The sequence below is a fragment of the Equus asinus genome, chromosome 5 (assembly GCF_041296235.1).
Source record: "Equus asinus isolate D_3611 breed Donkey chromosome 5, EquAss-T2T_v2, whole genome shotgun sequence".
Classification (NCBI taxonomy): Eukaryota; Metazoa; Chordata; class Mammalia; order Perissodactyla; family Equidae; genus Equus; species Equus asinus.
Window position 1 is genome coordinate 84232280 of NC_091794.1, and position 24052 is coordinate 84256331.

A 24052-nucleotide genomic window follows, 5' to 3' on the forward strand; every position below is an offset into this window, starting at 1 on the left:
GCGCTGCTTCCACCTCCAGGCCCTGCCCACCCCGTGGTCCTCAGCCGACCCTCCGGCTATGCCAGCAGAGAGAACTGCGTTGTTGGCAGTGCTGGGGGGAAGTGGTGCCGGTTATTTTGGGGTGTTTGGTCTAACCCTGCTCATTGATCAAAACCAATTTTTCCTTATTGAGTCAGATGATTTCCTTAAGAACATTCCTGTTTCTACAAATGAATACATTTGCATAATCCAGTCCATTGTGACAGCCCCATACCTGCCCCACGGCACCCACCCCTCTCTGCCTCCAGGCTCCAGGAAGCCACGCAGCTTCTGGGCTAATTTGATCAAGATGAGTCAAAGCAGAACCGTCTGCTTTGCTCCAACAGCTGATTCCAGACTCGCGACTGTAGAAGACCTGTCTTCCAGGTGGGCCGGTCAGGTGAGGGGCTGTCTCTCTCTGCGAGATGAAAGGGCTCAGTCTGCTACAGAAAGCCTCTCTGCAACGGCATCAAGCTTCCAATGGATCACATCAAAGGCCTCCCTGCCAGTGCTCGCCCCTTCCAGCTGGGGGCAAATGGGCTCATTAGAAGCAGAAAGAGTACATTGTTTACATGAGGCGGTGCTGATATACAAGCGTGGAGCTGCCATTTTCCCCTTACCTTGAGCTCCGGCTTCCCAGAATGGCTCCTTTGAAGGTGCGCAGCCTCCTGAAGGGAGCCTGGGCCTGCCCCGCTCCCCCCCTGCTCTCCTTCCTCCGCTAATTAGGTTGTTACCAATTGAGCAATATCTGGGGTTTGGGCAGAGATGAGCAGGGGGACTGTTGGCAAAGGCCTCTGCATAATTGTGTTGATTAAGAGGTACAAGGCTAGAAATGTTGTCTTCCTTCAAGATCAGGTCCCTGAGCTCGTGGGAGCTTGGATTCTCCGGGCCAATTTGTTTGTGTTGGCCTAATTGCTCAGGAAGGGCATTTTTCACAGAAATTTCAGCCTAGGTAATTTGATGGAGTTCTGTAGCCCAACACCTAGGACTCCCACATGGGCTGTGGAAGGAGGCCACAGGTCTGGCTGTCTGTCCTGGGGTGGTGGCAGTGGAGCCCTGTCCTTGAGTCAATGGCTCCGTGTGGGACCACTTGGAGGCCCCATTGGGGTTTGACTGGAGAGGCAAATTGTGTGGTTTTTACTCAGAGCGCAATAAACAAAATGATTCCAGGTCCTGGGCTCTCCTCTCCTCTAAAAGCCACGGCTCTTTGGGGCCCTGGAGAAAATTCAGAGAAAGTAAGAACTCTGGCTCAGATAGTATTTGAAGATTTTTTGATTTCATGTGCCAAGCAGCTGGTGCTCGCCGAGTATCTATATGCCGCCTTCTTCTTTTTTTATTGAGATAACATTGGTTTATAGCATTATATAAATTTCAGGCGTACATCGTTATATATTTCAATTTCTGCGTAGATTACATCATGTTCTCCACCCAAAGACTAATTACCATCCATCACCACACACAAGTGCCTAATCACCCCTTTCTCCTTCCTCCCTCCCCCCTTCCCCTCTGGTAACCGCCAATCCAGTCTCTTGCTATGTGTGTGTTTGTCGTTTTTATCTTCTACTTATGAGTGAGAACATACGGTATCTGGCTTTCTTCCTCTGACTTATTTCATTTAGCATAATACCCTCAAGATCTACCCATGTTGTCACAAATGGCCGGATTGCATCATTTCCTATGGCTGAGTAGTATTCCACTGTGTATATATACCACATCTTCTTTATCCATTCGTCCCTTGATGGACACCTAGGTTGCTTCCAAGTCTTGGCTATTGTGAATAATGCTGCAATGAACATAGGGGTGCATGTATCTTTATGAATTCATGTTTTCATTCTATGCCTTCTTATATTTCCCAGTCTCATAGCTGGGTTGGGACCATGTGACTAGTTCTGGCCAATAGACTTCGAGTGGAAGTGACATGTGTCACTACTGGGCTAAGGCAGTCAAAAGCTGGTGTGTCTCCTCCATCTTTCTTTTTCCTCTGCCACAGAGAACTTGGGGCCAAATATTCCAGACAGAGGTGGACAGACTGACCCACACCTGATGTTGTAAGAAATAAACTTTTATTGTTATGCCTCTGAGATTTGGTGGTTTAGGTCTTCTTGCAACCTAGCATTGTCCATCCTGATGAATACATGGTCCCACCACATGCTACCAGCACTAGGGAAATGACCATCTCATATTTTCCCTGAGAGACACTCTGGGCTTGGCTAATGTAAGAAAGAGAAGATCCTGGGGCTGGCCTGGTGGCACAGTGATTAAGTTTGCACTTCCACTTCCATGGCCCAGGGTTCGCTGGTTCAGATCCTGGGTGTGGACATGGCACCGCTTGACAAGCCATGCTGTGGTAGGCATCCCACATATAAAGTAGAGGAAGATGGGCACAGATGTTAGCTTAGGGCAAGTCTTCCTCAGCAAAAAGAGGAGGATTGGCGGCAGATGTTAGCTCAGGGCTAATCTTCCTCAAAAAAAAGAAAAAGAAAAAAGAAAGAGAAGATCCTTTCCCCAACTTGCTGCTGTGCCTTTCACCCTTACCTTGCAGAGTCTGTCCTGGTTCAGCCCTACCCGTGGCTTCCTCCTGAGCAGTTGGGAGGGCCTGCCTGCTTGGGTCACGTGCCCACCCCCACCTCAGCCAAGCACTGAATCTAGTGGGATTGGGGTATTTTGATTGGCCAACCTGGGCTGGGGAGGTGGGACCATATGATTGACAGTCCCGGTCTGTGGGGATGGGGTAGTTTCTTAAAAGACAAGATTCTAAGCAGCCGAAAATGCCTCCTGCAAATGCTGTTTCTTGGACCAGTGTGGGCCAGAGGGTCTGAGCTAGAAGGGCTCAGATGTTTCAAGAAGACTTTACTGCCGGGGCCCCTGGGAAAGCCGTCTCACTGGGTACAAAGAAGATGCGTATGGGGGTGCAGATCATGACTTAATTGGCTCACCCTCTGCCTGTGGCTTGGGGTGTGGAAGGAATGTTTTCTGAGAAAGGATTTTCCGTGCTTTGATGGTTGAGGGGTTTGGAAGTGAGGCGCAGGGGCCCTGGAATGGAGGCATGTCGGCAGTGGCTCTGGGTGCTGGGGATGGGGAAGGGTGTGATGCGTTGTCCGCTGCTTTTGTGGGGGGTTCAGAGCTGTCCGGCCCAGCCTCACCACAGGAGAGGGACCCCACAGCCTCGCATCTCTGCAGGCTTTCTTCATTCTCCTCTTCCCCGACAGCCTAACCTCTGTTCACATGTCTCTTTGCGCAAGGCCCATTATGGTCCTTTCAAGATGGTGGGAGCATCAGCCCTGAGTCTCCTGACCTCTCAGCACCACTCCCCAGAGCTAACCACCGCAGGCTCTGGCTCCTCATCCCCAAATCTCAGGAGTACATATGTGGTTCCCCCAGACTGGGTCAGCTGTCCACCCATGACCAATCAGCTATGGATGTGGTGGTGGACAAATGATACTTCGGGCTGCCCCTTCCAGGGCTGTGAGGGTGGCCAGTTGTTGCAAAAGGGGCTTAGGAGAGGAGCCAATTATTGTCATCACTTGTGTAGACCAAAATGTATGTCTTCGGACTCCAGATCCCAGGCTCTGAAAAATGGAATGAGAGAGAGGCAAGACCTGGCCTTCAAAGGATGGAGCACGAGAGAGGCGAGCTGCAGGATCCGGCCACGCCTCAAGTCAGCACATGCAGCGAGTTTCCCTAGTTCTGAAACCAGGAACTAGCGACTCTCTAAAGGGCCCCCACTGTACTCTCAGTGCCCGAGAGTTCTTGAAGTGATGTCCCCGTGTCCCCAGGATATTTCAGAGCAGATGGAGTCTTGGCGTAGCACTGAAAAACAGCTACCCTGTCTAAAGTCTTAGAGTAATCCTCCAGAGACTGGAGGCTGCTGTCGTTGGCCACATATCCTTTGCTTACCCTGCAGGTACTAGAAGGATATATATGGACAACAGAGTCCTGGGCTCGTGAGCCTGGAAAGCCCCAGGGTTTGCCACGACTTCACTGTGCGGCCTTGACAAGCCCACTTCTCTCTCTGACCCTCAGTTTTCTCATCTGTACAGAGATGGGTCAAATGGCATCATCTCTGGAGTGCCTGGGGTCCCTGATGATGATAAGGGAGTATGATGCAGTGGTCAAGAGTGCCCACTTTGCAGTCAGACAGCCCCCTTGAATCTCAGCATCCCACTTACTAGCTGCGTGATCTTGGGAAAGTTACTTGACCTCTCTGAGTTGCAACATCCTCATCTGTATAATGAGGGTAATAGTGGTGCCTACTTAGAGAATCTTTTTTTTAACAAGGATTACCCGAGATGATGCATGTAAAACATTTAAACTGTAGCTGATGCATAGCAAATGCTCAACAAATTTAGCTATTAAAAAAAAATCTATTGATTTAAAGGCTATTTTTCCCAGGAGTCTCTTCTATAGACTTGGGATCGTGTTTTGACAATGATGTCCCTTGGAGGGTGAGACTTGGATCTGGAGAGCTGGGGAGAAAGGGAGAGTACCAGGATAGAAAGCCACTGTGTTCCCCTAACTCGGGTGGGCTCAGGGGTGGTTCACGGGGATGGGACTTGGGCAAAGGAACTGTGCCGAGGCCAAGTGGCCAGGGTGACCCAAAGCCCTAGGTCCAAGGTGTGGCACACTTGATAGGACACTGGCACTTGTGGTCCTGGGAGGACCAGTGGGTGGATGGCAGGAAGGCAGGTGATGGGGGTCCCTGGGACTCCCGTAGGTGGCTCCTGGGCCTGGGAGCTCTGTCTAGACGTGACTGTGCTGAGGTCCATGGGCAAGACTGCCTCCTGTGGTCACCAGGCGGGTAGGAAGGATTTAAGCAGAGGCTGGGCTCGGGCCACCAGGATGTAATCACAAAGCTGGAGGCAGGAAACCCAGGGGTTCTAGGTCAGCAATAGTCATGTCTCTGAGGCCTGAGAGGGGCCAGCCTGGGGTTCGTGGGGCAGGAGGTGTTCTGGGCTCCATGGGTCCCAGCACCTGCTCCTGGAACTCTGAACAGCCGTGGGGCCAGTGATCATGGCTGAGCCATGGGACCAGAGCTGGGACCTCTGACTTTATTGCAGCTCTTGAAAAGGCTGGGGCTGCCTAAAATGCCCATCCCAGCCAGGATTGCTGCAGGGACCAGAGGCAGGAGGGGAATGACGTGGAAGTGGGAGCTCCAGGGAGCCTAGCTATGAAACAGAGGGAGAAGAAATGAATAGGAGATTGACAGCTGCAAAATAATCAAAAGTGGCAATTCCATCAAAGACATAGGGCTTGTGTTGGGGTGTCAGAGTCAGAGTGAGCATCAGAAAGTTACACCAGGGTGAATGGCACCAGGAGAAGACACAGTTTGGCCACTCCCAAATCATCGGATGGTCGACAGTGACTTTCATCCCTTGAAACTTTACTCTGGGCCATTGTTGTGCCAAGAAAGGACTTCGTGTGTGTTTTACTGCTTAATCTTGACATTGACCTTGCGACATCGGGAGGGGATTATAATCCCCTTTTTTGTGTGTTTGAAGAGATAGGCTCAGAGGGGTAAATACACTTACTCAGATCGCACAGCTAATAACTGATGGAGCCAGGATTTGAACCCACGTCTGGCTGACTCCAAAGCAGAGACTTTTGACCGCAGCTCTCTACTGTGCCCCTGGCCCCAGCAGCCCCGTCTGTTCCACTCCCGTTCACAGCTCTCCAGCCACACCGCTTTCCTTTCTACCCCGATTGTCTGAAAGGCTTTTCTAGCCCTTTCCTTGGCCAGCCTCGACACACGCCATTCCCTTAGCCCTGCAACACTCGCTCCTCCCCATCCTGTAGGTTCCAACCTAATGCTCCCTCTCTGAGGAAGTATAACCCCCAGTCTGAACCAGCTCCCCTGGCTGTGACTTCTCAGAACATCCTTTTTTGCCTCGGAGCTGTCATCATGTATCTTTCTTTGTAGTAGTTTGTGTCAAGTCAGCCCCCCACCCCCACCCCAAGTCTCTGAGGCTCAGCAGAGCAGGAATGGGGGAGTTTAGTCACAGCTGGATCCCCAGCACCTGGGACAGAGGGGCCCACACATTTGCTCCATCATCTCTGGTACCCGGTTCTGTCTTGCTGGCTCTGAGAGCCTCTTTGTGGCTTAAGCATCTTAACTTCTTGCCCATGACTTGGAGGTGGGTCTCGTGCAGACAGGTGGATCAGGCACCTGCATCTCCAGGCCTTTGTCTCTGCCAGGGGAGGGTGGGGCAGGTCCCTGAATGGTTTGGACAGCTGGCATTTCCGCTTGACTCCTGCACTGGGGGCCTGGAGCAGAGGCCTGGGGCTTGACATACCCTTAGGCTGTTACCCCTCTCCTTCGACACACGCGCCCTGTGTGACTTGGAGACAAAGATGCATTGGCCGGGCGAGAGAGAAATTGCGTGCTGACATTTTGCACCACGAAGGTCTCTGCCGGGCTCAGGCAGGAGACACTAATGTTATTAAGTCAGTTTTTAAGCTGGACAACATTCTTGACATTTCGGCCGAGATGCCTGTGCATGAAAAGCTTCTCCCCTCCTGTTGTGCGTCTCCAAACAGTAACTCTGTAGCAATATGACTCGACTTAAAAGCCCGGGGCGGTTTGCTCATAATTCTAATAACCATCCAGAATTAGATCACTTCACATTCACCTTATTTCTTCCCTCATTCATCTTCTAGTCAGGTCATTAGGAACTCCCTGATTCTTCCCCCAACCTCAGCATCCTATTATTTATATATTATACACATTTCTCTATAGAGTCCCTGGAAAATGGTGACATGGCCACAGGATGGGCTTCCTCCCCTGATGACAGCTTGGGAAGCGATCTTTTCTTTATCCACTGATCTGTTTTAATCCATTGGGATTTTAAAACTTCTAACTGAAAATATTGCCAAAGGGTTTTTTCCTGGGGTCCCAGTGACCTTGGGACTGGTCAAGGGGATGAGCCAGTGACCACAGCTTGGCAGGAAGATGGGGAGGCAGAATGTCACTCAATCCGTCTGTGGCTGTAAGCAGGGTTCCCGGATGTCGCCATATTGATGTGGCTCTATTGTGGCAAGAGACTTAATTTTAATGTGTCCCTCTCAGCTTGGTTTGACAGGTTGGAAAACCACCATTTAAAGATGACATTTATCTTTATAGTTTGTTTTTCCTGATAACAAAAGAAATGCTTGCTCACTGAGAAAAATTCAAACCTTACGAAAATACATAATGTCAAAAGTGAATGTCCCTTATAATCCTACCACTCCAAGAGATGACAGTCCTGTGGGTTACAACCTAGATTTTTTTCCCTACACATACCCAAACATGAGTAAGAATAGGTTATTATACACAATTATTTTGTTATAAAAAATGTGCGCCACAGATATCCTGGATCCACACTCTGCTTCTGATGACTGAATTTCACTGAACTCTTAGGGCTGAGGGCTGGAGTTGGGGTTACAAATTAGGCAAGGATCTTCATCACTTACTATGCCCGGGATAAAAAAGATGAAATACTGCTGGCTTGAGTTTTAGTCCACGTCAAAAAGGTCCTTTTGCCCAGAGACCAAGTCAGAAATGCCTCATCTCCTGCTGACTCCCTATGTCTCCCACGGGCACCAACCTGACTCCATGTTTTTTCTCCATATAGCCTCATGTGGCTTCCACGAGGAAGCCAACCTCAAATGTCACCCCTTCCGGAGAGGTCCCCCGGGCCCTCCATCCCGGACCCCTCCCAGCCTGCTTCTGAAGCCCAGAAAAAGGCAAAGTAGAAAGAGCAAGGTGCTCCGGTTAGCATAGCTCTAAAACTTCACGAGTTCCAACTTTTTCCTTTGAGGTTTTGTTCTCTGCTACAGTCTGGATGTTTGTGTGTCCCACCGCTCCCCAAGTTCATATGTTGAAATCTGAACCGCCAATGCGACGGCATTAGGAGAGGCCTTTGGGAGGTGATTAGGTCATGAGGGCGTGTCCCTCATGACGGGATTAGCATCTTATAAAAGAGTCCAGAGGGAGCTCCCTCTCCCCTTCTACCACATGAGGACACAGCGAGAAGTCGCTGGCTATGAACCCGGAAGAGGTCCCTCACCAGAATGCAACGGTGCTGGTGCCTTGATCTTACACTTCCATCCTCTAGAATGGCGAGAAAGTAAATTTCTGTTGTTTATAAGCCACTCAGTCTGTAGTGTTTTGTTATGGCAGCCCGAATGAAGTAAGACGGTCCTCCAAACAGTGCAGGAAACACCTTTGTTTCCAAGGAATTTCAAAGTCACGTTTTTAAACAGTCTCCCTAATATGCAAGCTTAAGATAAATGATATTTGGTCTTGGCTGCAAGGACCCGATTTTTCACCTCTAAGTTTTAGACCGTGCGTTGAGGTGTTAATTTAATACATTGAATGGCAGAACAGATGAGCTCACTAGCTGAATATTTTCTCCAGGAGCGAAAAGTATTAACAACAACAACCAAATAAGACAAATGATGGGCAGATCAGTAAGTTTATGAAGTACAGTATCTAGCCATCGTGATAGCTGATTCTCTTCCAATAACTCTGCTCAAATGAGAGACAGGCGTTGTCAATATTTCACAGCATCAGACCACAGGCAGGTAGTTCTGAGTAGCGGAAAGAGCTTGTCTCTACCCTCAGCATCAGTTTGGCAAGTCACTCTCTCGCAGCCTCAGATTCCTCGTTGGCAGGATGGGGAATACATGCTGGCCGGCCACCTTTGCAGGGTTCTTGTGGAAGTCAAATGAAGTAATAAAGGTCAGCAGAGTGTACAGAAAATATTTGTCTTTTGGGATTGCCTAGTAGCCAAATCCTTTTCCTATGGCAGGGGGGTGTAGGTGAGAGGGAAAGAGGAAGGGAAGGGGGTGAGGTACCCATGTGCATGGGCGTGTGGTCCACGCTCAGCCAACCAGGCGCTCTTGCCCGGTGTAGCTCTAGCCCAGTGTAGTGGAGTGAGTGATGCCCAGAGGTAGGGGACAGATCAGAATGCATCCTGGTGGCCACAGGGCCAGTAGGTGGAGGTGGCGGCTCCAGGAGGGGTGGCAGCGTGCTGTACCCCGACTCCTCCTGGCTTCTGGGTTTCTACCTGCTTTTGAGCCCGCTCCCCGTTGGTGCTGTGAGCTACCAGTTAGTCCCCCTTTGCCGCTTAAGTCACCTATAATTGGCTTCGGCCGTTTCCTGTGAAGAGTCCTGACCCACAGTTTCCTCTGGGAACTGTGCATGCGTGAGGGATGTCTGGGTGGAACTCGGCAAGGTAGTTTGTCCCCTGGAGGGCTGAAAAATACAGACGCCTGGGCCCCACCCCTGCGATTCTGAAGTAGCCAATCATGGGGAACCTGGGTTTAGGTGGTTCTTCAAGCTGGAAGAGACTCAGAAGTCACGGTCTTGGTCCTGCCTCGTAATGTGTCCAGGGAGCAAAGGCAATGTCTTCTTTTGGAAAAAGTGCACAGATGTGTCCATTATCTTCCTTAATTACTTGTCCCAGAGTTCCTCCCAGCTAGTTCACCTGATACACGGAAACAGCTCTGTGCACAGGGGTAGTCATGATAGCATTGTGTATAAGTTAACAATGCAGAGACAGGCCCAAAATGAAGATAATGGTTAAGGACGCCAGGACTCAGGTACTTGAAGGAATATCACGCAACTGCTAAAAGTGATGTTTTGGCAGAGGTTTTCAGTACCATGAGGGAATGGTTACAAGTTAAACCTGCATGACCAAAAAGATCTAAGAAAACCTGCCAAAATATTTATACTGCAGTGTAGTTTTTTTTTTTTTTTTTTAAGATGCAGCTTTCTTTCTTTCTTCTTTTTGTGAGGAAGATTAGCCCTGAGCTAACATCTGTTGCCATCTCTTTTTGCTTGAGGAAGATTGTCCCTGAGCTAACATCTGTGCCCCTCTTCCTCTATTTTATGTGGGATGCTGCCACAGCATGGCTTGACGAGTGGTGCTCGGTCCATGCCTGGGATCCGAGCCTGCGAACCCCGGGCTGCTGAAGCAGAGTGTGCAAACTTAACCACTCTGCCATCAGGCTGGCCCCCAACATGCGGCTTTTTCCTCTATCTTTTCCTCTTTCTTCTTCATGATGCTCAATTCAGGCAAACTGGTTTGTATGTATAGAGAATTTCCATCAAAGTGATTATGCAGAAATGTTGACTGTAGGACAGTGGCAATTTTAAGGCCAACCATCAGGCTTGAAATAGTTGTGGGCTCATTCTTTCACCTGGGCTTTCTGCCTCCTGTCCAGGAGCTGCCCCCGATGAACGTCCAGGTGAAAGTGTAGTTTGCTGTGACGGATGAAGGGCCAGGCTTGTCCTGGGTGAGGAGAGCATCAGGCTGTATGACACGATCCTGTTACCTTACAATTTCCATATATGACTTTTTATTGAAATGGAACCAATGTTTGCAATAAACTGTTTTCCAGCTTGTAAATAATATAGATCAAGGAAATAATAGATTCTTAGGTAAAATGTAATATCTCTATTCATTAAAGAATCAGCTATTTCCAGTCTTCACTCTTTTTTTAAAACTTGCCATGAATAGGTAGAAAATATTCATTTATTAGTTCGTTTGTCCATTCATTCATTCATCAGATGCTTACTGAGAAGAAAGCTGGGAACAACCCTTCCTTCACTTGCATCATTTCCTAAGGTCAGAAGCTTCTGGTATTAGTTTGGGCTCAGTCTGGCTCTGTGAGGCTTTGGATTCTGGTCTTTGCCCAGGGGTTCCAGTGTTTTTGGTCACTTGAAGGGGTTTTATTCTCCCTTCTCCTGGCACTTAGCTGAGAGGGGCGGTTCAGTTAGATTAAGTTATCCTTCTAGAAGCCCTGAGCGAGGCTCCTGCCTCATCTACTCTCAGCCTTTGCAGGGGGACGTTCTGCCAGCCACTCCTCAGCTTCAAGCCTGCGTGTTAGGTAGTTTCTAAAGAATAGGAGGTCCGTTCCATTCCATTTCAGTCTATTCCAGTTCAGGTCATTAGACAGAGATGTTACCCTGAGCCCAAGCCTGTCCTGGAGGTTGAGGTGGATATAAAAGAAGGTTAGGAACTCTAAAGAGTCCTGGAGGCAAGATAAACATCGAAGAAGTAAGGTTCTGTGAAACCCTCAGAGGGCCCTGCTGCCACACCCTCCCCAACCCCCTGCATCCTGTTGATACTCTTGGTTAGTGGTCATCATTCAATCATTCGTGAGTTTATCTTTTCAACAAATTGCTGTGTGTTGGGCGGGCACTGTGCAAGCCCTGGTAGCCCAGGAATAAGGAAGACACAGTCAGAAGCTCCCAGTCTTGCAGGGGAGATGAGATGCGCATAAACAACTATGTAACAAAACAGAGAAAATTACATTCCTTGAGTTTCTGCTGATTCAACTTCCTTAATAGCTCTTAAAATCTGTTCCTCCTCATTCCCACTGCCATTTCTTTTCTCTTTTGGATGACTACATAAACTTCCTAATTCACCTTCCTGCCTCCAATCCAACCCCGACCTTCCCATCAGATGGATTTGTCTAAAATCTAGAAATATACTTTCTAGCTCTTTATCCTCCAATTTCTACACAAGGCCATCCATTAGCTGGCCTCCACAGCCCCTTTCTAGCCAGATCTCTTGCCCAAACCTGCCTCACAGTCTCCATGGTAACATTTATACCTGTCATTCCCTCTCCCGACCTGTTCTCCTAGAAAACTCTTGTTTGTCCTTCAAGACGCAACTCATGTACCAAATCATCTGGAGAAACTTACCTGACCTCCTTCACTCCATTCATTCATTCAGCAACCCTTTCGTTCATTCCTTCATTCAGTATTCTTTCGTGAGTACCCACTGTGTGCCAGGCACGGTACCAGGAATATGAAGGCAAGTGAAACCAATATGGTACCTGACCTCATAGAACTTCAAGTCAAGTGGTGGAGAGAGATGCTCATTAAATCAGTTTACAGATAAAGGGAGGATTATAAACTGTGACAAGCAGTATGAAGAAGAAGAAGGCAGGGTGCTCTCAGACAGGAGAGCCAGGGCTCCTCTCCCAGAATGTTGTGCAGCTACAGAGCAGCAGTCCCCACTGGGTGCCAGCCTCTCACCCTGAGGAGATGGTGTGACCGGAGGTTCAATGGGACTCATTTGGCTTGGCTGTGGCTCTGCGTGTGAGGCTAGTTCAGTCGTCTCTGGTTGTGACAACACAATCTTTTACTGGACACATTCTGGGGGATTCTGCCCAGCTCTTACTGATCTTCCTGAATTGCTCTCTTCATCTTTGGCTACACGGATGTGCCATGTCTGTGCCATGTGACCCACCCTCATTGGCCATGGTCAAATGTGTCAGAATGGATACCTGACCCAAATTTGGTGATTCAGATTCTTTCTTCTCATAATTTGAGACCCAAAGATTCCAGTAGAGGCTGGATTGGTCTCTAGAATAGACCACATGGGAAGTAGGTAGCGAGGGGTGGCCATTTCCTTCAGTCTTGTGAACTGAGAAGAAGATGTGCTGAGGAGAACAGAAAGGAGACACGGAGCAAGGTCTTTCTTGAGGTCTGGTGCTGTTTGTGCCCTTGAGTTCTGAGGAACAGTCCTACATCCTCTTAATGAATTCCCCTTTCCTGCCTAAGCTTGGCTTACGTCTATTTCTTGCAGCTTAAGAATTCTAGCCATATAGATCCCAAACAGCCAATTATTAGTGCAGCCAAGTTGAAGAAAAATCAGTCACCTCAGCAAAGACTTGGATGCAGCTATTCAATGCGCATCAATCAATGGAGTCAGGTGGACAAGACTGGCAGCTTCCTGGCTGACCTTGAAATGTTTCATGGGTAGTTTTGATATCTTGTGCACCCCAAGTCTTCTCCAAAGAGAAATTATCCAGATAGCTGCTAACAAACCCATTAGGAACTGGTCCATCTAGTTCTAAGGGTCGGTTGGTACCTATGTGTGTGTCTAGGTGGAGCCTTCGGTGTTTCAGGAGTTGGGGGTTCATTCCGCAGAGCACGTGGTCTTGTTCTAATCTCTGCAAGGATATTGATGTTCTGTGGATGCTTTGTTTGCCGGGTCAAATGTTTCTTTTTCTATTTCTCTCTCTTTTTTTTTAAGATTTTATTTTTTTCCTTTTTCTCCCCAAAGCCCCCCAGTACATAGTTGTATATTCTTCGTTGTGGGTCCTTCTAGTTGTGGCATGTGGGACACTGCCTCAGCGTGGTTAGATGAGCAGTGCCATGTCCGCACCCAGGACTCGAACCAACGAAACACTGGGCCACCTGCAGTGGAGCGCGAGAACTTAACCAGTTGGCCACAGGGCCAGCCCCTATTTCTCTCCTTTTTTAAAAACCCAAATTTCCCGCCTCCTATATCACAAAGACAACGTTTTTTTCTGATTGGATTTTTAACAGACTTTCATGATTAAAATTGGCTGCCTTTGACTTCTGGGGTTTACTCTCCTCTTAGGTTAATTTCAGCTAATTGGTGGCAAAATAAGTCTCCTAAAAATCACACTTCCTTCCACAGTCTTAGAAAAATAAAGGAAAAAAGAGGCCCTTGTTATTTCTCCTTGATGTGCACAGCCTTAGTCTTCTGCTTTCAGCCATACTAACCGTAACACAAAGGTCACAAAAATCCCCGGACTTATTTAAATGTGGTAATAGCATCGTTGATGCAAACATGGGGTTAACCCAAATGTTTCATAGTTTGGAGATTTTCAACTAATAAGAGGAATCAAGCACTGTATTTGGGGAAAGATTAAGGTCACTGGCCCTCATTTGAGTTGATTGGTCTCTTGAAATGAGATGCTAATTGTGAAATTGATAGGCAGATTTCCATTTGATTTTTACCCCCAATAGTTTATGTTTATAATTGAAATAATAAAAATGGAAAATGTCCAGTTCAATCAGCATAATCTCCCATCTATTCTCAAGCAACATAACTGAAGGGAGACGCATTTGTGCGTGTAAGTTGCAAATTCCTTTCACTTTGCTTCTGTTGGCTAGAGGAAAGAGGAGGAATAAATTGCTTAGAGTCTAGATATGTTGACATCTCAGAAACTAGAGAAGACTTACCACAATGTTAGAATAAATAGAAAAACCAAAAAAGAGTAAGGGCCACTTTTATATAAATAACAGAAGATTCTTGTTATTTGCAACTAAGGTCGTTACTTGATTCATTCACGCAAGCATTATTTACTGGATACCTACTTTGTGCTAGGTACACAGTTGGCACCTGGGATACACAGGTGAATATGAAAGTTGGGGCCCAGATCTCATGGAGCCTACATTCCAGAGGGGAAGGGTTTTAAGCAAGGGAGTGGTGTGATCTGATGCTGTTTCAGTGGCTGACCGCTCTGGCTGCCTTGTGACAAGTGACCGGAGAGAGCATGAGTAGAAGGAAGAACAGTAGTTAGGAGATGCTTGCAGTGGTCCAGGTGAGCGATGACAATGTTTTAGACCTGCTGGTGACAGGATTTAGCCTATCTTTTGGAAGTTGAGTGGAAAGGACTTGCTGATAGATAAGATACGATGGATGAAGAATAAAGAGGAACAGACATTTTTTCTCCCGTCAACCAAATTTATGGCGGTGCCATACTGCACGTGGGAAGACTCGGGGAAGAACTGGGAGTTCCATTTTAGATGTTTTGGCCAGGAGATGCATCCAAATTGATTGACAGGTTACTAGTTACCTACTTTTCAGAGGGGGCTGTGGAGCTCCGTCCTTGACAAGGCCTTTCCTCCAGTGACAAGGGAGGTAGGTGGAGTCATCCTAGCTGTGGAGAGCACTAGAAAATGATTTGCATGACAATTTAGAATGGGAAAAAAAAATCTTAGCGAGCTGGTACATTGGGCAGCACCTAAAGAAAGGAATTCACTAAAGATGAATGAGAGGTTCTAAACCCAAAGGCAGAGTAGAGGAGGGGACGTGGGGAGGGAGACAGGGGTGCTTTGTATTATAAAAGGAAGGGTTTAGGGAAGGGTAAACTCCTTAGGAGCCAAATGTGAAGAGTGTGACAAAACACACGTGTGTCCTTGGGTTGCCTCTGCACTGGAAAGAGTCCTGACTTGGGAGTCGACAGATCTGCCATCACTTACAAGCTCTGTATCTTTGGGCCACTTAGTGAACCTCTCTGCTCACAGACTTAGAAAACTTTTTGTCTCCCCAAAACATTGAAGTAATTAAGTTAAGTCTAATTTGCTTCCCTATCTTGTGTTGAGCAAAGATATATCAAACTGCAGCTTGAAATGTCAGGTCAGCCTGAGAGAGTGTGACCACATGAATTGAAATAATTGCAGCCAAAAGCAAAGGCAGTTTTCTGCAGGCATAGGTCTTATCTTGCATGAATGGGTCATTTCAGCTGTGATTTTTAAAACCTTGAGACAAGCTTTTGTAACCTTGAGGCTGTCTGCTGAGATGCCAGGCTAGGGACCAATGGGTCATTTCCCAAGAATATCCCAGGTGATAACCCAGGGATGCCCATAACCTCGCCTACTTCTATGATTGAGAGAGAAAAGTGGTTGCCAGGGGCTGGGGGTGGAGGAAATAGGCAGAGGTTTGTATAAAGGTACAAACTTTCAGCTATAAGATGAACAAGGTCTGAGGATCTAATGTAAGACCTAGCGACTATAGTTGATAATTGTATAGTTGAAATGTACTGAGAGTAGAACTTAAATGTTCCCATGAAAAAGAAAAGATAAATATGTGAAGTGATAGAGGTGTCAACTAACTCTAGGGGGGGATCCTTTCACAATGCATATGTATATCAAATCACCACAATGTACACTTTAAATATCTTACAATTTTATATGTCAATTATACCTCAATAAAGCTGAAATTTCTAAAAAATCTTCATACTTTAGGAAGAGGAGTGCAATGCTTTCCATGTCCGAATTCTAGGAATGCCTTTAGCAAAGGGTATTGATCATCCTTCCATCTCTATCAATTTTGACATCCCATTAGGAATGGGGAGAAACATTACATTGTGGGAATTCTCTTGGATCCTGTGTGATGTTACAGCACCTCGACTTAATTCCAAATCCAGTCATTTGGTCCACGTGATGCCAAATAGTGCTTGATACTTTTTTCACCACTGGATTTTATGGCTTGATTGCTCTTGCATCAAGCCATGTTTCCCTAAACGTGTAGCGTGGACCAGGGCTTTTCAGACTTTACTGGACACGCGAACCACCTGGGCATCTTATTAAAATGCAGACTCTGGTTTGGCAGGTCTAGGCGGGGTCTGAGATTCTGTATTTTTAACTAGCTCCAGGTGACACCTGATGTTGCCTGTCTGGGGACAGTCTCATGCTTGAGTAGCGAAATTGTAGAACCCTAGTCGTTTAGCAGAACACAAGTTTCTCAAAGGGGAAAAAAAAACAGGGAGGAGGTCTATGGACAAAGAGCTTTGGGGAAAATTGTATACTCTATCCCCTCTAGTAGATTTAAAATGCACCTTACTCACATCTTAAAGGCTCTGAGAAGTCTTGCAGTTAAAGAGAAACTGTTTACTTGTTTTACTCAATGTCAAACTCACTTGATCATGAAAACTATTTTTTCGAGGATTAACATTCAGTAGAATCAGTGTTCTTTGTGTCAAGTCTTGGTAAATAATTTGAGGCATGAGAGACATAGACTGTCTTACAGTCATGTTGATTGTAAACAATAACCAGGCAATGATGCAGGAAAACGCCACAGTGTGTGATAATTAAGAACGTGCCCCTGAAGTTGAGTTGAAGCCTGAGGTTGAATTTTGGTTCCTCACTTATAGCTGTGTGATTTTGATAAACAGTAACTGGGCAGTGACACAGGAAAATGCCACAGTGTGTGATAATTAAGAACACGGGCTCTGAAGCTGAGTCGACGCTTGAGGTTGAAGCTTGGTTTCTCTCTCACAGCTGTGTGACTATGGGTCAGCCAGTCAACTCCTCTGAGCCTTGATTTCCTAATGTATCAACTGGGGATAATAAAAGATCCTCTAAATGGAAGCTGATACTATAGTTGCCTGGGTTGGCGAGACAGATGCTGTTGAGTATCTCGGCTAGAGAGAAGAGCACTCTGGCCAGAGGAAACCCAGGAGAACAGTAATATAGGAAGGAATGGAAATTTGAGCATCAAGGGCCCCTGGAGGTTGTCTGATGCAGGGACCTCACCTTATAGAGTGGGTCACACAGTGGAAAGAAATCATCCAAGGTCAGCAGCAGAGAGTGGACCAGGACCCAGAACTCTTGCCAGAGCCCACTGCGGTCTCCACCCCACTGTGCCAGCACATCGAGTCACCCTTCAGGTCTCCTCATAAGGAGTCACCTTTGTTCCAACATAGCGTTTTGGGATGAAAACCTAGGCTTCATGCGTGAAGTCCAGAATCAGCATGATTCTTCTTTGAGCAGTGAGTATTTGAAGCTGCAGCACGGGGGGAGAAAGAAAGAAAGATTTTGCATGTTGGTAACTTTCCCATTGAGGAGCCCAGGTGAGGGGCTCCCATTGTAGCCGGGTTAGAATCCTCTGCTTACAAGGATCGTCGTGGAAGTAAAGGTGACCTTCCCAGAGAGCCAGTGCCCTTAGGGTCTGTGGGCCATGGTGGAGGCTGAGAGGGCCGCTGCCCAGCCTGGGCAATGTCACCTACACCAAGGAGTGCCTTGGGCTCACCAGGACACTGTCCCGCTGTGAGGGCTTCTAGGTTTGGGGGCGTGATGCTGGGATGAGGCGGGATGGAACAAGCTGACGGTACCCTAGCCCAGCCATCTTGCTGTGGGGCTCCAGGGCACAGTGCTTACTCTGTGTGCAGGCCAGAAGGACAAGAAGTAAACAATTGCCCCACACTTTACAGTTCCTGAAGGACTTTCCATCAGGTTTCCACTTTGAGTCTCAAAACATCCCTGGAAGGCGGCTCGCATTATCGGTGAAGATAAGACTCAGGGAGCAGACGACATGCCTCAGGTGCTACCAGTGGTGAGGCAGGAACTTGATGTCCAGGTCCATCTGCACCGCAAGCCCCAGCCCTGTCTTCACACAACCCAAACGGGTGCCTTTGGGCTGAGAGCTGAGAGGGCTGTCATTTCCTAACTGGTTTCCTGAAAAAATATTTACTCCTTACCCCTCTTACTTCAGGTCAGCGGGTTAGGCAGAGCCCTGGGAGCATGGGTGAGCTGCTAGGGTGGATGGACAAAAGGACAGACTATCCAGGACAAAACCTTACCAACAGCCTAATGACACAATGCTAACAGGGGAGGGAGCTTACCAAGTTCTGTCACGTCCATTTTCTCATCTGTTGCCTATGTTAGCCCCGCGAGCGGACAGGGCAGCGTTTGTACTTCTCCTTTTCACAGATGAAGGAACTCAGGCTTAGAGCTTGTCTGATGCGTCCATCACAAGTTCACAGGGCAGCCGGGACTAGAACCCAGGGCTCGGGGTTGGTCCAAGTCACCCCAGGAGCTGGACTAGAGGCCACCACCTGCTTGATCTGAGCTCCTCTGCTACGGCCACATCCAGGGAAAACTGTCTCACCCCCGACAGCTGTGCAGCCCCATTCATCTCAGAGCTGTCCAACTGCCTTGTGCCAAAGGAGAGAAAGTGTGGGCTTTAAGAATCTTCTTGCTGCAGCCCAAGACTCAGCCTGACCCAGAGGCAGCCAGAACGCGGGCATGCGTGCGTGGAGGGGTGGGGGTGGAATGAAGAGGGCAGAAAGAACCCCGGGCTCGGCGCCCGGTCCCTGCAATTTCCCAGGAGGGAACTCGCCCTCCAGGCAGAAAGCCAGCACTCGCTCTCACTGCTCCAGCAGAAGGGTCCTGGAGGAGCTGTCCAACGTCCCTCTGCTGATGCGTGGCGTGGGGGCGAGGAGCAGGGCACGGCTGTGCCCCCCAGGGCTCCAGCCGGATCCGGGAGGAAGCCCGCGTATTTATCTTACTTCCTGTGCACCATTTTGACTTATTTTCCCGGTCCGAAGAAAGAGCTGCCTCGTAAACTAAGGCTCCGTTCTAGGGGGTCTGTTGGCTCCTTGGAGTCTGTAATTGGGGCATTGAAAGGATACAAAAAAAAAAAAAAAAAAGCCCACGAGGAGTGGATGATCTTTTATACTTAAAGTTCCCCCCTCTATAAAAGCAACATATTACAAACCTCTTTCTCCTCTCGAACATTTCTTGCTAAGTGCATTCTGATGCCACATTGAAACGCAAAATAGCTGGAATCAAGCAGGCACCGAAGGCTATTTATATGCTAATCTCTATTTCCCAAGCTGAAGCAGGAACCCGAGCTGGGTGCTGCTTCTAATGATGGCTCGGCTTTAACCTCTCTGGAAGAAAGAAAAGTATTTTCCTTAAGAAAACAACTCAGTTTCTTTAAGATGAAATGTAATTATCTATTATCAGATGTCCCTTAAAATGCAAGGCCTATTAAAGCTGCTAAAAATATTGAAGCCCTAATTTCACCATAATAGCATTTTAATTTCAGCAAATCACGGCTCTATTGTTACAGGACATTTTGCGGTAGGAATGTGGTAAGAGGTCCATCTTAGCTTTTTTCTTAACATTTTCCTTTCTTTGAGAAGTACAATTAAATCATTGCAATCATCTAACCTTGCTCGACACAAAATTTTACTTATCAAGTACGAAAACAATGGTCATTAGCATTTAAAAGAATTTGTTTTAGAAGTAGCTAAAGTTTAATTGCTTTAAATATTCTTGTTGGAATGTGCAGCCGCTGTTGGTTCAACGTTCATATTAAGGAGAGCCGGTGTTTAATTGATTGCTGAATTTCATTGAAAAAATATTTACTTTCTTCCCGGGCAAAGTATGGAAGAGACGACTTACAAATCCTCGAGAAGGCATGGTTTGGGGGAAAGTGACTGCTTGTGGGGAGTTGCTGGCAAAACAACCCAACTATGTGCTCACCTCTGTTTTGGATGCATCCTTGGGAACTTTTCATGGGCAAGTTTCTAAAATGAACCCTCCCCCCGTCTTGTTTTCAGTAGACCACAACAGGCAGAGTCCGTGCTCCCTGGCAAAATCCTGGAACTTATATTTTTGTTTTTCAGAGACCCTGTGGGTACTGAGGACTATGCAGGGGGCCCACTTCTGAGTGGGCTTACCTTTTTCAAATAGGGGGGTGCCGGGGGCCACTCTCCAATAGTCTTCTGCCCACACCTGTTGGTGAAAGCAAACTCTTTCACAGACCGAGATCCATCCACATCTGCCTCCTCTCTTATTTAATGTGACATTTTAGGCCATTTCAGTGGCGCTGAGTCACCACTGAGTCTCACCAATTTTGCAGAATTTCTCAGTTCCTGGGAGACGTTCTGACAGCAGGAAGACGGGCCAGGAGGGGAGCTCAATAGGCTACTGATGGGCATTAGCAAAAAAGTGTAACTGGGACCCCGGAATCAGCACTACTTATTGAGCACTTACTACGTCCCAGGCAGGTGCTGACGTCTTTATTTGCATCGTTTCCCCTACGATGGACCCTGTTATCTCCGTCTTCCGAATGTGGAAACTGAGGTTCAGAGAAGTTAATTTGTCCAAGCTGATGTAGCCAGTGGGGGGCAGAGCCCCAAATCAATCTGAGGTCCATCTGGCCACAACTTCCATGCTAAGTGACCTCCTTCTAATAGTTTCTGTCCTCAGTCATCACTTTAACTCAGCCCTCCAGCCCAAGCCCAGTTCACACTGAAGGCCGGTTCCCCTGACTCCGTTCTACTTCCTTCCTGCTCCCGTTGCCTTGGGACCCTCTGGGCCAGGGTACACATGGAACTTGAAGTCTCCCTCATTCTTTCCCTCTCTGGGTCTGTTAAAAAGAAAACCACAGGTCCAATATGGAGTCACTTATGCTAAGACATGTCACCAAACCAGGGCTTAATACCTAACCTAATTGCAGTTCCAACCTTTTCCAGGAGTGTAATCTTAACTGGTCAGTCTGGAATTTTCTGGTCAGCACTAGCGAGGTAATCTGTCCCATGGGCCCTCCCCATCCCCTAAAGGAAGACGAGGTAATTCACCGAATAGACTCTTGTCCCCCAAAGGAAGCTGACCTCACCTGAAATAATCCTTTTTTCTGTTTATGACTTCCTTGTCCCGTCTTTAAAAACCTTTCCTTCTCTGTCACCCTTTGGAGCTCCTCTCTACCTGCTGGATGGGACGCTGCCAGATTCATGAATCATTTAATAAAGCCGGTTCGATCTTTAAATTTACTCAGTTGAATTTTTGTTTGTTGGCAGGTCTCAGTTGGCTGCCCACGAAGTGAGGATGTCAGGCGACGTCTTCAAGAGTTCTACCAGGTGTGTTTCCATGGACTCAGTTCAAGTCCACGAACGGGCCCTGAGCGCCCACTCTGGGCCAGGCCTTGGGTGTGCAGAGACGGGTAACATGGGTCCCTGCCCTCTAGTGACCGCTCCCATGCCCACTCACTCTGTGTCAGGCAGCCGGACGGTGGCAGCTGCCCCTGGCACAGTGTGAGTTGGGTCATTCAGGGTCCCAAGGCAATCTGAGATTTTGCTTGGTTTTGCCTTTTCTTTGCTGGACAAATTCCTGCTTCTCTTTCAACATTCAGTTCATGCGTTACCTCTTCTGGGGAGATTGTGACCCCTTTCCAATCCCAGCTTCCCATGGCTCTTCCAGCATTTCTCTCTCGTAGCATCTCTTCTTGCAACGGAAAAGTCAGAATGCAGCTTAGGTTCAATTCTTGGCCCTACTACTTACCAGTGGATGATCTCAGGTAAGTCCCTTAACCACACTGAGCCTGTTTCCTTATCCATGCAGTGGGGTAGTGAGGGTGTCCACCTCCCCCTGGTCATGTCAGTCTCAAATGAGATTTGTGTAAAGCTCCTAGAACAGTGTCTGGCACATGCAAGCACTCAATGAGCATTACTTGTTATTAATGTATAAGTAAACGTACTTACTTGTGGGTGTGTGTTACAGCCAAGCTGTGTGCTCTGCAGTCTCGGCCCCACAAGATCGCCACTTTCACATCTCTGTGGCTAACACAGAGACTGCTGCATAGAGGAAAGCACCGCAGAGTGACCAAGAGCCCGTGTTCAAATCCACATTGTGCCACTGACCAGCTGTGTGACCTGGGGTAGGTTCCATGACTTTTCTGGCCTTCAGTTTCTTCATTTGATAAACAGAGATACTTACAGGGCCCTCTTTGTGAGATTATTGGATTAAAGGAGGCCAGGCTAGTGAAGTGAAGCCCTCGTCCCGTGCAGTTGTAAGAGCTCAGTCAGTGGTGTCTATTAGGTTAACAGACTCTCATTAATAACTGACACCTGTGCTTCACTTCCACGTTCTTATCTCATTTACTCCTCACAGCAGTTCCAGGAAGGGCCTCTGTTATCACCTCTGGTTCATCAAGATCTTACAGCTGGTAACAGGCAGGTCCCCTGACCTCACATCCCCTCCCCCATTGGCCACCCCATGACATCTCCTCATATTGTGAAGTCAGATGGATGAGGGAATGACCCGCAAATTGGCCAAACCGTCTTCCATAAAGGTTGGGTGGGGCTCCGACTCATGGCCTGATAGGAATACCAGCTAAATTGATTTCATAACGGTGGGTCCTGAAATACACCTCCAACAGGAAGTTGCGCTTGGCTTTTTATATTCTTCAGGGTCTGTTATAAATTTGATTATATCTGAAATAGCAGATTTCAAGTTGAAGTCCCCTTTGTCCACTCTGGAATTCAGATTTATTTCTAAGAGACCAGTGTAATTTTCTTATCTTTGTTACAAATTACTACAGTCAGGGTTAATCTCACGCGGCAATAAAGCTGTTTGCCTAGGAAGCTTCCTGCAGTGTCAGAGCTGATGAATGGCTCCCTCTGGCTATAATAATTCAGTCTAGAACAATGAAAAAAACTTGGTTCTTCTGCCTGAAACTCCACCAGTGTGCTTGGCTGCTCAGATTGTTAGAGATCAGAGACCCCCACCTGGGTCAGGGCATCAGCGCCTTTGACCGTATGAGGACTGTGAGGGTGTGTGATGAAATGGTGGCCACACCACCCCTCTACTTTGTAAAGAAGGCAGTCCTGTCCGGAATGTTCTGAGGGTGGCTGTAGATCAGGGAGAGGGTGCAGACAGGGTGGTCTTGGGACAAGAGAGTGAGTGGGCTGGTCTCAGAAGTGGAGCAGAATGGGCTGTAGGGGAAGGAGCAGAGGGCTTGTGTTTCATTCAGTCAACAATTACCGTAGTTTAAAAAATCAAACATACACCATTGATTAGAAAATGCACTCTTGACTCAATAAGAACATTCCCCTTGCCCCTTTTGGGGGCAATGTGTACATTCATTTTAAGACCCAAGTTGAAGGCATTCTAAGGAGATTGAGATGTGAAAGATAGTAAGGGATGGTCATTGTGTGTGTGTGTGTTATTCCTGAGCAGTTGGGGGTGTTTGGAAGAAAGAACATTCTGGCAGAGAGAATAGCATGCCTGAAGCCCTTGCTCAAGAAACTGAAAGAAGGCCAGTGTGACTTTGGGGGAGGAGATTGTGGGAAGATGGAGCTGGGGTCAGCTGGAGACATCTCCTGAAGGACCTTGCAGGCCAGCTAAAGAGTTTAGATGTGATTCTGAGGTCAATGAAAAGTTATTGAAGAGTTTTAAGTAGAGGATCGATATATTCTGTATTTAAGGTCCATGGGAGGCAAAGCAACATCATCCTGCGAAGAATGATGGGGAAGCCGGTGTGGGAAGATGGATTCACACAGTCCGTTCCCACCCGGGGACATCAATAAGCCAGTGCTTGTTGAGTGTTACAACACTGTCAGTTGGGCATTACAACGCTAGAGTTTAAACAATAGCAGACTAATTTTAGTTTTGTGAGTGAGAATTAACCAATTCTGAGTTCCCATCCCTCTAGGCTGGCAATGTCGAGTCTTCAACTGGATTTCTGTTCCTTATCTTTCCTCCATTGTTGAGTAGCAAAAACATCATGGAGGGTCTAACCAGTCCTCTCTGGTCTACTCTGGTCACTGTGGATTAGCTTCCTGTCCAAGCCTGCTTGGTGTTTAGAAGAGGGGGTTCTCCTCAGCCTTTCTGATACACTCGGTCACAGGGCTTTTTTCATGTGGATCCAAAGGCTGCAGATCATAGTGTTCAATTTCCTTCTCCCACTACCCACACCTTCTCCTCACAGCAACT